Source organism: Schistocerca gregaria, chromosome 8, assembly GCF_023897955.1.
Source record: "Schistocerca gregaria isolate iqSchGreg1 chromosome 8, iqSchGreg1.2, whole genome shotgun sequence".
In the NCBI taxonomy this organism is placed as follows: domain Eukaryota; kingdom Metazoa; phylum Arthropoda; class Insecta; order Orthoptera; family Acrididae; genus Schistocerca; species Schistocerca gregaria.
The window spans coordinates 335,316,090-335,331,350 of NC_064927.1; positions in this window are offsets into that span (position 1 = coordinate 335,316,090).

Sequence of the window (15,261 nt, forward strand, 5' to 3'; positions counted from 1 at the left end):
TGTAACATTCTCTTCTGCTCCTTCCCCTACCACAGCATTCCAGTCCCCAATGACTATTAGATATCCGTTTACGTACTGTATTACCCTTTCAATATACTCATATACATTTACTTTCTCTTCAGCTTCCGATTGCGACGTCGGCATGTATACCTGAACTATCGTTCTTGGTGTTGGTTTGCAGTCGTTTCTGATAAGAACAACCCTATCACTGAACTGTTCACAGTAACACACTCTCTGCCCTACCTTGCTATTGATAACGAATCCTACTCCCAGTATACCGTTTTCTACTACTGTTCATAGTATCCTATACTAATCAGACCAGACATACTCGTCGTCTTTCCATTTAACTTCAGTGACCTATTAATATGTAGGCGATTCTTTGCATTTCGCTTTTGAGATTTTCTAATTTCCTCACCATGTTCTAGCTTCTGACGTTACATGCCCCAAATCGTCGAACGTTATTCTTTCGTTGGTTATTCAGTCTTTTCACCTTCTCTTGGTAGTCCCCTTCCGCCGACCGAATGGAAGACTATTTGGGAATCTTTTGCTCATTGAGAGACCATGAAAATTTTTCAACTGCATTACACGTTCCTCGTGGATACATGTTATACCTCTTAAATGCTGTGGTATCCATTGCTTTCTGCATACTCATGCCGTTTATGGAGTGCGGCGCTCTTACACTTAAATGCGGCTCACTCGCTGCAACCTTCCGCGTTGTCACGTGAGCGCCCCTGTTACAGAAGGTGCGCTCAGTGGGTGTGCAGTCACTCTATGCTGCGCGGTGTGAGAGGACGCGCAACTCCTTCAGGTAGTGGTGTGGCAGAGGCGGCTTCGTTGGGCCAGTAGGTATCAGATTCCTGCGGTTATGGAACGACGTGCACAATGGATTCTTGCAGGTATTTCATTGATGAACAAAGCGAGCAGCGAATTGGAATGTGTAGGGTGCTAATTTACACTACTTGTCCTACCACCATCACTATTAGCAGTATAGGTTACTAGATCGCTAAAGGGGGATATGGGTCGATTCTTTGAGTTTGTGGTTGGATGGCGTATTTAGTTAAACAGTGGATGTCTTGCTGAGGAGGCACAGTTGTTTATTTAGCGATTTGTTACAATGATTATTTTGTGAGGATGTGGCAGTTAACTTCCTGCTACAAGTTTGCGTTGTCTCCTGTTGAACGATAAGTTTATGTTTGAAGTCTAAGCAGTGCTTATTTGTGGCAGAAATCTGTTAACACGTCTGTCAGCCGATCATTGTGCTGGCCATTTTTGTCTAGAGGCTATCCTATGGGTGTCCCTGAAATTTTGTTTATATTTTCAATGCTGTCTATTGCTTTGTTAGCAGCAGCATTAACGGTTGTTGACTTGGTTACATACAATAAAGCGCCAGCTTCCGGGCTCTGAAGTGTAAGCTACATGTAGTGTCGCTACATTCATATATGTTGTTTGAGGTCTGTTGTTCTAGGGTAAGGTTCACTGCTAGTTTATCATCTGAATGTTAAGTAGGGCTAGCCACTGATGCTACCCATGGTTACTAATTAAGCTATTTAGTGTTTCGGTTTTGTCGCTTAGTACTGGAATAAGTTATTATTACAAACGCTAGCGCCAAAAATCTATGGCTGCCTAGTATTAAGTTATAACCAGTTTAAGTAGTACTTTTATGTTGTTAAGTGTACTACCGTCTCAGATTGAAAAATATGATAGTTTAGACACTAAGTGCCGTTTGACTGTCTGGTATGTTTGGTCCTCTGCGTATCTGTCCTGTGACCTTTTCATTACGTCGTTACAGTGTCGTATATATGTCTTCGGTCGATGCTGATCAGCACCATTATGGATATACCTCTTAAAAGTGATCTGTTTTTAATTATATTTCACATTCATTTTTCAAGGCGTTGAAATTTTGAATATGTAGATCAAATCGTAGGAAGTCTTGTTGTGTTTATGAGTTCAGGCCATAGAATTACTTTTTAAATTACTGAAATATTTTGAAGCTTTTAGTCCATTTTAAAGTAATACATTTTTAAGATTCATAGAATACGCTTCCAAGTTACGCAGTAATGTTACAATTTTGAAGTTGCATAGCTGCAGTATTAGATTAAGATGCAGAGAGAATCCTGCCAAATAATCTAGAATTGTTAAGTCACAGTGTTCTGATTACCTACCGCCTTCCTCCTATGGCAGACGCCAGAAAGAAACCGACGTCTCTTTCATAATACATTGCTGTTTTTCGTATCACGACAGCCTATTACAGTAGTTACTGTTAAGCACTGGTTATCACTGTTAGCATTCAACCGCGATTCTTATACATATATTTTAACAAAGCGTTTCAAGAGGCAATGTTCTCATCATCAGGTTGTAAAGTCTATGTCATGAAATTAAACGGACTAAAAAGACAAAGTACCATCACAAATTCACTCCTTGAAATTGAAATAAGAACACCGTGAATTCATTGTCCCAGGAAGGGGAAACTTTATTGACACATTCCTGGAATCAGATACATCACAGGATCACACTGACAGAACCACAGGCACATAGACACAGGCAACAGAGCATGCACAATGTCGGCACTAGTACAGTGTATGTCCACCTTTCGCAGCAATGCAGGCTGCTATTCTCCCATGGGGACGATCGTAGAGATACTGGATGTAGTCCTGTGGAACGGCTTGCCATGCCATTTCCACCTGGCGCCTCAGTTGGACCAGCGTTCGTGCTGGACGTGCAGACCGCGTGAGACGACGCTTCATCCAGTCCCAAACATGCTCAATGGGGGACAGATCCGCAGATCTTGCTGGCCAGGGTAGTTGACTTACACCTTCTAGAGCACGTTGGTTGGCACAGGATACATGCGGACGTGCATTGTCCTGTTGGAACAGCACGTTCCCTTGCCGGTCTAGGAATGGTAGAACGATGGGTTCGATGACGGTTTGGATGTACCGTGCACTATTCAGTGCCCCCTCGACGATCACCAGAGGTGTACGGCCAGTGTAGGAGATCGCTCCCCACACCGTGATGCCGGGTGTTGGCCCTGTGTGCCTCGGTCGTACGCAGTCCTGATTGTGACGCTCACCTGCACGGCGCCAAACAAGCATACGATCATCATTGGCACCAAGGCAGAAGCGACTCTCATCGCTGAAGACGACACGTCTCCATTCGTCCCTCCAGTCACGCCTGTCGCGACACCACTGGAGGCGGGCTGCACGATGTTTTGGCGTGAGCGGAAGACGGCCTAACGGTGTGCGGGACCGTAGCCCAGCTTCATGGAGACGGTTGCGAATGGTCCTCGCCGATACCTCAGGAGCAACAGTGTCCATAATTTGCTGGTAAGTGGCGGTGCGGTCCCCTACGGCACTGCGTAGGATCCTACGGTCTTGGCGTGTATCCGTGCGTCGCTGCGGTCCCGTCCCAGGTCGACGGGCACGTGCACCTTCCGCCGACCACTGGCGACAACATCGATGTACTGTGGAGACCTCACGCCCCACGTGTTGAGCAATTCGGCGGTACGTCCACCCGGCCTCCCGCATGCCAACTATACGCCCTCGCTCAAAGTCCGTCAACTGCACATACGGTTCACGTCCACGCTGTCGCGGCATGCTACCAGTGTTAAAGAGTGCGATGGAGCTCCGTATGCCACGGCAAACTGGCTGACACTGACGGCGGCGGTGCACAAATGCTGCGCAGCTAACGCCATTCGACCGCCAACACCGCGGTTCCTGATGTGACCGCTGTGACGTGCGTGTGAACATTGCTTGTACAGCCCTCTCGCAGTGTCCGGAGCAAGTATGGTGGGTCTGACACACCGGTGTAAATGTGTTCTTTTTTCCATTTCCAGGAGTGTAGTTGGGAAGTCCATAGAGCAAAACAGAATTAAAAGTATATAGGACTGTGAGTCCTCATCTTACGTTGAAGTTGTTGACACAAGTCGATGGCCGTCCCATAGCTACCAAATATGCTGTCGCACTGCGCCAGGACAGAACTTCCTATCACCTTTTCTGATGGCAGAGCGTGGCTTCTGACGTAGTTTCGTTGTTGCTATTTTATGAAACTCCGGATATTTCAAAGGTTCTTTTCAATAAATAGAAATTGGTGTTAAACATTATTTGGGTTAGAAAATACGTCATATTATCTACTATAAATTAACGAAAAGAGCATCTCAGCTGGCCGCTGTGGCCGAGCCGTCCTAGGCACATCAGTCCGGAACAGCGCTGCTGCTACGGTCGCAGGTTCGAATCCTGTCTGGGGTATGGATATGTGTGATGTCCTTAGGTTACTTAGGTTCAAGTAGTTCTAAGTCTGTGGGACTGATGACCTCAGATGTTAATTTCCATAGTGCTTAGAGGCATTTGAGAGATTTTGAGCCTCTCATTATAAACATTTTACCTCGTTGCCGGTCTAAACGGGGTTCTGCTTCCTTAGCTGCCTCACTCTGTAAAAGGTTATAGATGATAATATACCTGTTGAGCGTTAAAGACTTGCCAGGCAAGTACGCGTGTGCCTAGAAACGTTTTCGCTTGAAAGACGCATTTTTCTGTTATTTGGTGTCTTCAGATTGTCAACAGGAACGGAAGAAGTTAGCTCCATTTTCATTCCACTGAGACAAATAAAATCGTGTTTAAGACCTTGCGAGTAGGAAACCTCAAATTCCACCTAGCTATCTTAATTTTCGTTACAATGGTTTCCTTCACATTGTTTATAGAGCTGTTGGGCATGAGCCTCCTGAGGGATATCGTGTCATACTCTGTTCAAATGGCGAGTTAGAACGTGAAAATCCCAAACTGATTCGAGGACCCACCCGAAAGTGCTCCAAACGTTGTTTGTCAACTGGCGAGAGATCTGGTGACCGTGATGGACAAGGTAAATCGGATACCAGCGAAGACGTGTCTGAAGAACTCCCGAACAGCGGTGGCAGACCAGCTTAGTTGTCGTCCGCCAAATGGCCCGACAACCTGGAGTGATTGTCTAGGGTGCCATTTCTCTGCATAGCAGAACCCTTTCAGTTGTCAATCGAGGCACCCATACACCACAGCTATATGTCGACGACCTTGTACGCCCAGTTTTGTTGGCCTTCATGGCAAACCATCTTGGGGTTACATATCAGCAAGATAATCTCGTCCGCACACGGAGAGAGTTTCTTCTTGTCTTTACGCTTGGCATACCCTATCTCGTCCAATTAGGTCGTCGGACCTCTCCTCAATTGGGAGTATCTGGAGTATTTTGGTCAGCGCACTGCAACCAGCTCTGCGATTTAACGATCTAACCCTTCAATTCTACAAATTTGGTACGATATGCCTCAAGAGAACATCCATCCATTCTGTCAGTCAATCCCAAGCAGATTCATTATTTGCGTGAAGGCCAACGGTGTCCCAAAGTGCTAATAATTCTGTGATGCAGTTCTCTGCCTCTCTTTCTTTTTCTTTTTATTCTTCCGTGGTACTCAGGAAATACTGATGCAGATGTAACGTAGGCTGAAACTGTCGGACTGGTCCATGGCTATAGAGCCGAGAGGAAAGAAGGAGTAAAGATATGTTATATTTATTGAACCGTCGCGTACATGGTTATTAGAGCACTAGCGAGGATTGCTGTAATACGGAGAAGAGAATCAGTCTATTCCGATTCAAAGGCACAACGTCGACCTTCCCATTAAGCATTTTGGGGAAGGTAGATGTAACGCAAATCTGCTTCACCAGAAGATTTTTTACGTACTTCTCTCGACTGCGAGAGCTGCTCCAACCCTGCGCCACCTCGTGCGGTGCCAGAGGGGCTAGAGAAAAGCACAAGTACGCTAATAATATTTCAAAGGCATTAACCTAATATTGTGTCAAGGCCGTAATTTTACAGCTGGGTGGCGCAATTGTTTTTCCGGTGCAGTTCTTTGAACCGCCCTTCGCAGAGCTACTGAGTTTGCCGTATTGCTGGCTGCCGTTGCCGTCGGTCATGAATATTAACGGCAAAATTATGGTCTAAATAAGTCTCCTAGAAGTTGCGGCGGCAGCGGCGGCGGCAGTGCGGGCAAACACTGAGGAACGTCGGTTTCCTAAAAGACTATAGTGTCCGCAAGTTGGCGGGTGTGCGAATGAATAATTCAGAAACAGGGCGCCCCGCTGCCGCAAGCTTCAAACTTATGGGGCGCCAAGTTGGTCTCGTTCTGTTTGCTCCACTTAAAATTTGTTGGAACTCAACTGTGACTTTTATGTGCTTGAGAAAAAGTGTAGGGTCCTTGTGTGTTGAACAGAATGCCTTTGTTTACTAGTTTATTCTAGGCCCTCGTGCAGCTATGGCTGTGAATTCATTTGTTGTTACTAATAGGACGCAAATGGAATGAAACCAGGCGTTGGAAACTATTTATTACCTACAAGTAAAATTATGCATCGTTGATATACAATAGACACTTCTGCTACGTGAGTTGAAACAACTGTTGATCTCTACAGATACTTTACAGCACTTTAAAAGTAACCCTAGTACATAAGACTCTTTGTCCATTTTTAAGTTGGTGAGTAATTATTTTAACCTTGAAATCATACATGCAATTGATAACTGTGCTTGTCTGAGACGTTTACTTAGTCTGTTATATTTCACCTGTCGTCAATTGTTTTTAACTCAGCGTGAAACCTTAATTACTGTAAGAAATATTTGACTTGTTATTTTTATTTATCACATGGTGTATTTACATTTGCTCTGTATGTTGTAGTTGCTGCTGCTGTTACTGCTTTCGTTAGATGAGTTCTTCACGCTATCGTGTCCAATGGTCAATGGTAGCCCTTTTATCTCTGCAAGCACAGTACAGCCTATATACACTTGAACATGTTCACTTAATATCACTCACCTCCCACACCTGATATAGTACTAAATTAACTATTTCTTGAACTCCTACGGTGTGTTAATCAATGCCTGCCACGTAACTATTTTAGCCAGATTCGACACACACTCAGCCATGCGATCAATAGATTTTCCCCTTCAGCGATCTTACGTAATGAAAGGACACCTACATCCTACATGCTTGAACTGTATACTGTCCACATTTCACATGCATGTAAGAGTACACTGCAAATATTATCTACAGTGACTACCAAACAGTTAAATTTCGATTTCATGTAACGCGTTTCTATTTCTCAGCACACCTTGCGATTGTAGCCAACATTTTATACTTATATTATTTCAGACGTCGTCACTATTTTTGCAGTGGGATTTGTTGAACTCGTATACTACTGGGAGTTGATTAACTCGTGTACTAATTTCTCAATGTATTTTCCCTAGCAGATATTGATTTCAATCGACGGACCTCCATGAGACTTGTTTCACTTTTATTAAATTTAATTTTAAAACCTCTTTCGCAGATTAATCTGCTTCTCAATTCCGGAAATCACTGTAAATGATATGACAAAAGTGCTAAATATAGCGTAAGGCACAATCAAAAAACTTTCATTTAGAGGCAACTCTAACCTCTTTCGATGCGAAGATTAATCTGCTTTTCTAATCCGTATTCGTGCTGTGTTGCATATGCATCGCAGCAACGCCCTCAAACGGAAACTTTTTGATCACCACTTGTATCAAACAATCCTTAATTTATAATCATAGGGTAGCTGTAGGAAAAATAATCTGTGCGAATTAATACTAAGAGTGTAGAGACAAGAAATAATCCATGTTCCATAATGATTCCTCATGTTGATGTAGACAATAGTTAGGATGGAATGTGACTACCTTGTAGTGTGTGCCCACTTAATACAGTACTTTGAGTATTCCTCTCTTTGACACATCAGGCAAGCCAATGACAATATGAATAACCTCTCTCGTCCATGATTTACTTGATGTTAGAAAAGGTATCGTCACTTATGTATAAAAGTATAATACCTATGAGTTTTAGCCTGCCCTTTGTTTTTTCCAGTCTACGACCTCGTTCGTCTCCTCAGGTACTGTCATGTCACGTATGTCAATAACCTGAGTTGCTCTGTTTGTGAATATTTGTTCATATACTAAACAGTTACTTACTTTCAAGGAGTGAAGAAATATGTACTTATATACTGAAGAGTATCTTCTAGCATTTGAAACGCTCTGCTGTAAAGCAAAACTCCACCCTAAAACTTCTAAAAGTCTTTGTAATGTAAAATTTCATTGTAAGCCAGCCCATCGTCGACAAAATCAAAAGTTACGGTCAGGTGGAAAGACCTTACGATACGAGCAGTCCTTAATATCAGAAACAATGTCTGTTGCTGACACTCAGCCTGCCTAATGTTTTGTGTTTAGCAAACTGACCGTCCCAAAGCTGACTAGGGATTTCTTAATAACATATTTTCCTAAACAGATGCCCCTGTACCAATTAAGCAAAAACTTTCCAAAAGTCGCGAAGACAGAACCCGCGCGTTATAATTTGCATCGTGTGTGAATTTCTTAATAACATATTTTCCTAAAGAGACCCCCACTACCAATTAAGCAAAAACTTTCCAAAAATCGCGACGTACAGAATCCGTCCATTATCATTTGCATCGTGTGTGAAGTACTCGAACACTGGGCGGGAAAGTAAGTATTACAAGAGTTCATACATGTTACTAAGAAAACATTCGTTTTATTTCCATGAAGATATTTGTGTATTAATTGAATTTATAATGTTGTAGCTTTAACTTCAAGACGCTGAGGTTAGTTTACTTGCACCCGTATTACTCGTTTTACCTTTGCTACCTTCTATTTCCTGCCTTATGCTTCAGTGTTTAAAGACGTTGAAATGGACTATCGTGTTTCATTAATAATAACTAAATTCGATCTATCACTTAGTTGTTTTCAAGTGAAACCGCATGCTCGCGAGAATTATAAAGTATATACTACAAGATGACAGATTTAAGAAGAGACATAAACGAACATTACGGCATAATCAAAATGAAACTGTTTGGTTATAGAGATATGACAAATACATGCAGACTGAAGCGACGAAAAATTTGAGCCAATCCCGGGCTTGACTCTAATATTCATTCGTTTTTTTTAACTCTGCATACATACATAATTATTGTACAATCTGACTAACTGATCATGCGGTTAAAAATATAAATGTGGCAGTCGCTATACTGCACTACATAATTTACCTCCAACTAAGAGCTTAGGGATAAAGTCCAATTCCATATAAAATTTTACAATGTTCGCAGTTTGCGCGAGAGATACTTTTTTAACCATCGGCCGGCCGCGAAATGGAAACCACAGTGAAAAACGTTTCATTTGCAACATTTAGCTACACGTTCCAGCTATTTCTCTATATTGACGCCGTTCCGGCTTAAACTGTCGTCGCTTGTTACCAATAGCCTCATCATAGAAAGCAGCCGCTTGTAATTTATTTATGCCCAATTCTTCCACTGGTCTGCAGATCGCTATCTGTGTCAAAATACTGTCCCCATAGCCAACAGTAGATGTTACTGAAGGGATGAAAATCTGAGACTACCAAGTCCGAGATTTTTGGTGATGATAAAACAAAAAAAAAAAAAAAACGCTGCCGAAGCCACTTCCTTGCACCTACACTCCGCAGCCTAGATGTTTCATAAAGAAGGAACCGGCTGACAGTTACGTTTTATGGGCTGCATGAAATCAGGGGATACTTTCAGTACGCACTTCACACATTGTGAAAGAAACCATTGTCTGGACATTTTAAGTGCTTACTGTGCCCTCAGAACTGGAAAGTGCGACATGAGAGACAGCATTCTAGCGACGCTGCGCAACACATCCACTTAAAGCTTCACCGGATTTTCGATGCAGTTTTAATTTCTCGACCCACAGGATATTAGAACATACAGCCCTCGTCGTTGCTCGGATATGCTGAGAATGCATCTCTTGTCCTTTAACAATACACCTTGCATTGAGCTGTGATATGTACTCCCTTCCAGTGGGTACTCTTACCCAAGAAGACAGATTTCGATAATAGGGTAATAGCCATTTTTGAGTCCACTGAGGAGCATTTACTTTCGTCGTCGCATTTGGAAAGATGTGAACCATATTAGAAGTAAAGGCTTTCTTGATCTTAGCTTCTGGTTCTTGCGATTTCTTCCCAGCGCATTGTTTCGTCAATATTAGCGAGGCGACAGCACACAGGTAGAAAGGTTTCACACACACATTCTTAGGAGTGTCTTTGTTGCTTCAGTGATAAAATTAAGCTGAGATTGGAGAGAGAGTTACAGACGGGGCGATTGTTGCAGGGGCCGGCAGCCAGTGCTGAAACAGGGCGGGGTCGCTGTTGGATCGACGCAAGGCACGGATTCCGCAGAGCTGAGTGGGACTGCGCGCCGCGGGGCATCCTTCGGGCAGCGAAAATGGGATAGACAGTGTTCGCTTTGGAAGCCCTTGCCGTCCGTGGGCGGTTTACGCCTGGGTGCGGTTAGTGTCTTGTCCTGTGGCATCGTGCGGTGTCTTCGGCCTTCCCAGCGCTGCTTCCATCTGCACCAAATGGTTCAAATGGCTCTGAGCACTATGCGATTTAACTTCTGAGGTCATCAGTCGCCTAGAAATTAGAACTAATTAAATCTAACTAACCTAAGGACATCACACACATCCATGCGCGAGGCAGGATCCGAACCAGCGACCGTAGCGGTAGCTCGGCTCCAGACTGCAGCGTCTAGAACCGCACGGCCACAACGGCCGACTCATCTGCGCCCTTAGGTACGTGTGAGTTGTTTGTTACTATACACTATTGGCCATTAAAATTGCTGCACCAAGAAGAAATGCCGATGATAAACGGGTATTCAACGGACATAGTTATTATACTAGAACTGACATGTGATTACATTTTCACGCAATTTGGGTACATAGATCCTGAGAAATCAGTACCCAGAACAACCACCTCTGGCCGTAATAACGTCTTTGATACGCCTGGGCATTGAGTCAAACAGAGCTTGGACGGCGTGTACAGGTACAGCTGCCAATGCAGCTTCAACACGATATCAAGAGTAGTGACTGGCGTGTTGTGACGAGCCAGTTGCTCGGCCACCATTGACCAGACGTTTGCATTTGGTGAGAGATCTAGAGAATGTACTGGCCAGGGCATCAGTCGAACATTCTATGTATCCAGAAAGGCCCGTACAGGACCTGCAACATGCGTTCGTGCATTATCTTGCTGAAATGTAGGGTTTCACAGGAATCGAATGAAGGACAGAGCCACGGGTCCTAACACATCTGAAGTGTAACGTCCACTGTTCAAAGTGCCGTCAATGCGAACAAGAGGTGACCGAGACGTGTAACCAATGGAACCCCATACCATCACGCCGGATGATACGCCAGTATGGCGAAGACGAATACACGCTTCCAATGTGCGTTCACTCCGATGTCGCCAAATACGGATGCGACCATCATGATGCTGTAAACAGAACCTGGATTCATCCGAAAAAATGACGTTTTCCCATTCGTGTACCCAGGTTCGTCGTTGAGTACACCATCGCAGGCGCTCCTGTCTGTGATGCAGCGTCAAGGGTAACCGCAGCCATGGTCTCCGAGCTGATAGCCCATGCTGCTGCAAACGACGTCGAACTGTTCGTCCACATGGTTGTTGTCTTGCAAACGTCCCTATCTGTTGAATCAGGGATCGAGAAGTGGCTGCACGATCCGTTACAGCCATGCGGATAAGATGCCTGTCATGTCGACTGCTAGTGATACGAGGCCGTTGGGATCCAGCACGGCGTTCCGCATTACCCTCTTGAACGCACCGATTCCATATTCTCCTAACAGTCATTGGATCTCGACCAACGCGAGCAGCAATGTCGCGATACGATAAACAGCAATCGCGATAGGCTACAATCCGACCTTTATCAAAGTCGGAAACGTGTTGGTAAGCATTTTTCCTCCTCACACGAGGCATCACAACAATGCTTCACCAGGCAACGCCGACAACTGCTGTTTGTATATGAGAAATCGGTTGGAAACTTTCCTCATGTTAGCACGTTGTAGGTGCCGCCACCGGCGCCAACTTTGTGTGGATGCTCTGAAAAGCTAATCATTTGCATATCACAGCATCTTCTTGCTGTCGGTTAAATTTCGGGTCTGTAACACTTCATCTTCGTGGTGTAGCAATTTTAATGGCCACTAGTGTAAATACTGCGCCCCGAAGTATTCAGTTGTTATCGGCTCATTTCTTGTCTGGAACGGTACAGTGCTGTGACTGCAGTTTCTGTTCTGGTTCAGCAGTGTCCAAATTCTGTACCTTCTATAGTGCAGCAGAAAGGTATGCTTAATCCGGTTGGTTGTGCCTGTGGATGAGGCCAGTTAACGGTTGTGACTTCGAAGTGGTTTGGCGATCGCTGTGGGAGGTGCATCTTGTTTAAGGTGCTCTAGTGTGAGACCAGTACAAATCATGATTACCAGTAATTCTGCCGCTATTCGCAAACTGCTTTTAATTCGGAGGTGTCATTGTAATCACTGTAAGAATCAAATCTGTCCGCTTCACCTTATAGCAAATTGGCCTTGCTTACGTGAATCTGTATTTTGTTAATTACCTAGTGCTTTCGTCGATTGTGTTATGTAATTAAATACTGATCCACTGCCTCCTTTGGTTGTACTTACACATGCTACACATGTCAGGGACATTCAACAAAAACTTTTTAATATAAAAAGAAGTGAGCATCAGAAAATATCTATTTTCTGCGGCTCATAACTAAATAAAGCAGCAAATGCACGATATCGATTTAAAATACAGGTAAAACCCCTAAATCAAAGGTTACTGTATTTTTTAACCACACGAAATAACGTTTGTCAGGAATGTGTAATGAAAAGGAATACGTTCCACAGACGATAAGAACAGCAGAAGAGGTGCTGGATTAACTCATGAACGTCGCCTGGTTGCTCAACCTTAGCAAATCACACGTTCATCAAGCCGTGAAGGTAAGCACGCAGTTCAGTACTAAGAAACCAAAAGGTAGTAGTCGGTTCCTTCTAAGAGGACAGCACCGTCGAAGGGGCTGTGGAATCCCGTCTTCCACGAATCATTATCCCATAGTCGCAATAGGGACCAAAACTGAAATATCTTCTCCCCTAGGCCTGTAATCGAGTAAATTGTTACATTTCACTCATCATCGCCCTTTCAGCCACAACAGCTATTGTAATGCAATTCCTGCATAGTTAGGTGACATAATGATTTGGTTTCTATGTCAACCACAGATCAGTAGCAACTGTCGCTTCTTAGGTTTCTGTGAGTCGCCAATATTTGAACTACTTGCTCTGCGGTGTTGGTTGGTCATTTAGCACAACTCTGAGATGGTACAGAATTTATCCCCGGTGATACACAGCGATAGACCACTCTCCCGTAAATCATACAAATTAAGAGAAAACGAAGACGCACAAATGAAATTGGTTTGTGTAATAAAATTTTCAGTGTCGGGCAATTAAGGATGAAAATATTGGTGCCACATCTCACACGGACACATTGGTGATAGGATCCAACAAACCATGGAATGAAACTGAGGGTCCCTACAGCAAACTAATTTATTGCTGAAGGAGAGTAAAACTCTCTTGTCCGCTGAATCAAGAATACAATCCGTTATCAAGGGAACCAGAGACTGAAAACGTGTACGACAACCTAGGTAAAAATAGGTATATACATTATGTGTATGGTACAAAACAGTGTTTGCAGATTTGGCTAACAACTGCAAACCTAGACTTCTGGAAAAGGAAGACCGAACATCAGTACCCTCACCTAAGCGCATCGTAGGTTCAGAAAATTGGATCAGCAAAATGCAACCTTGCTGCAAAATAAATGGTTTCTTAATTTTTTATTATTTTTTACGTAGAAGTACCGTAATTTAACTGTATAGACTGTTTATTCTACTGTACAGCCAGGATTTCGGTCTTTGGACAGTTTACTTCTCAAAATTTTGAGCGTTATCAGATTTCTATAAAGGAAGTTATCATCGAAATATTGGCTATGTAAGGCAGGTGTCACCAAGCTTAATATATACTGATAACAACCAAAATTTGCAATGCTTGAAAATGGCTGAAGGCTAAAATCCTGGTCGTTCTCTAGAGAAACGTTCTATACGGTCAAATACAGGAACTTTCATTAAAAAGTTTATATGACTGTAGCCTCAAACCATGATAAAATAAGCAAGATAAACCGCATTTGCTTTGGCTGGGTCAATGCTGATATGGCCATGCTCACAATGTTAGTGACGTATGACAATAAGGGATGGCTGCAGCAATCACTGAGAATTCTGTGTCAGGCCTGGAATCTGACTTGCGTTCTATGTTGGAGACGTCTCACTGTGCAGTTCGAAGATGTTGCATACTGTACTTGATGATGCAAATGCTCACTTAGCTGCCCTAAGGACTATGAGGCCTGCGGAGCCAGTATTTCCTTAATATCTCTGCAAAGCTTAGCTGGTTTTGCCAGCACCAGAATCTTGCTGACCAGTAGCTTCAGCTATTTCGTGTGCTGCCCAATGACTGTTCATAAATATACTAACAAATTCCCTGTTATTATGGATTCTACCATGGTTAACCAAAGCAGTAGTTGTGCCCTTGGACTGCAGTAGATTCCTGGTTATGGCCAATGAGAAGGTGCGTAAGTACACATATATGAGAGCTCTCCTGTATAGTAAAAACAATTGCTACATGCTAATTTGGGGCCTCCTTGCTAAATTTAAGAGAAAAATTACAGTTGGGCTAATTCTGTTCTTGTCTTTCAGATCTTGTCTCTGGCAAAAGATATTCTTTGCACTACATGCACAATGAAACTTTATAACAGGCTGTGCCACCCTTGCTCGTCGCCTTTCTGGGTTCAACTTGCAAAGTGCCCTTTTCAGTGTGTACCTGGTTGAGACTTTGGTTTTCAGGAGAAATATTTTTATCACACGTGCAGGTCCTGTAGTAACTCACTCCCTCCACCAGCCAGCCAAAAGCCGCAGTCCGCAACACATCATAAGAACCCTTCACTAAGTCAAAACGAAAAAAAAAAAGTGGAGCGAATTACAACTGCAATCGTTCGCATATGTTATTATTGGTCGTAGTCGTCATGCATAATTATAGATATGGTTTGATTTAATAATGCATTTTGTTTTGCCTACAGGAGTATTGAACAAATAAAGTGACAGTTTTAGAAAAAACTGTCAAGAAAGATTACATGTGAGTCAATTGAAGGTTGTAAGTTCGTCCCCTGGACATTACACTTAGGCATGGTAGATCAGGATGTGGTTCACAGAAGACTGATAATTTGGCACACGCTTTTGTAAAGATCTAAATATTAATTTCTAAACTCAGACCATTGTAAATTAGAAAGTCGAACATAACTCACAACTGCAGTAATGTTTCAAT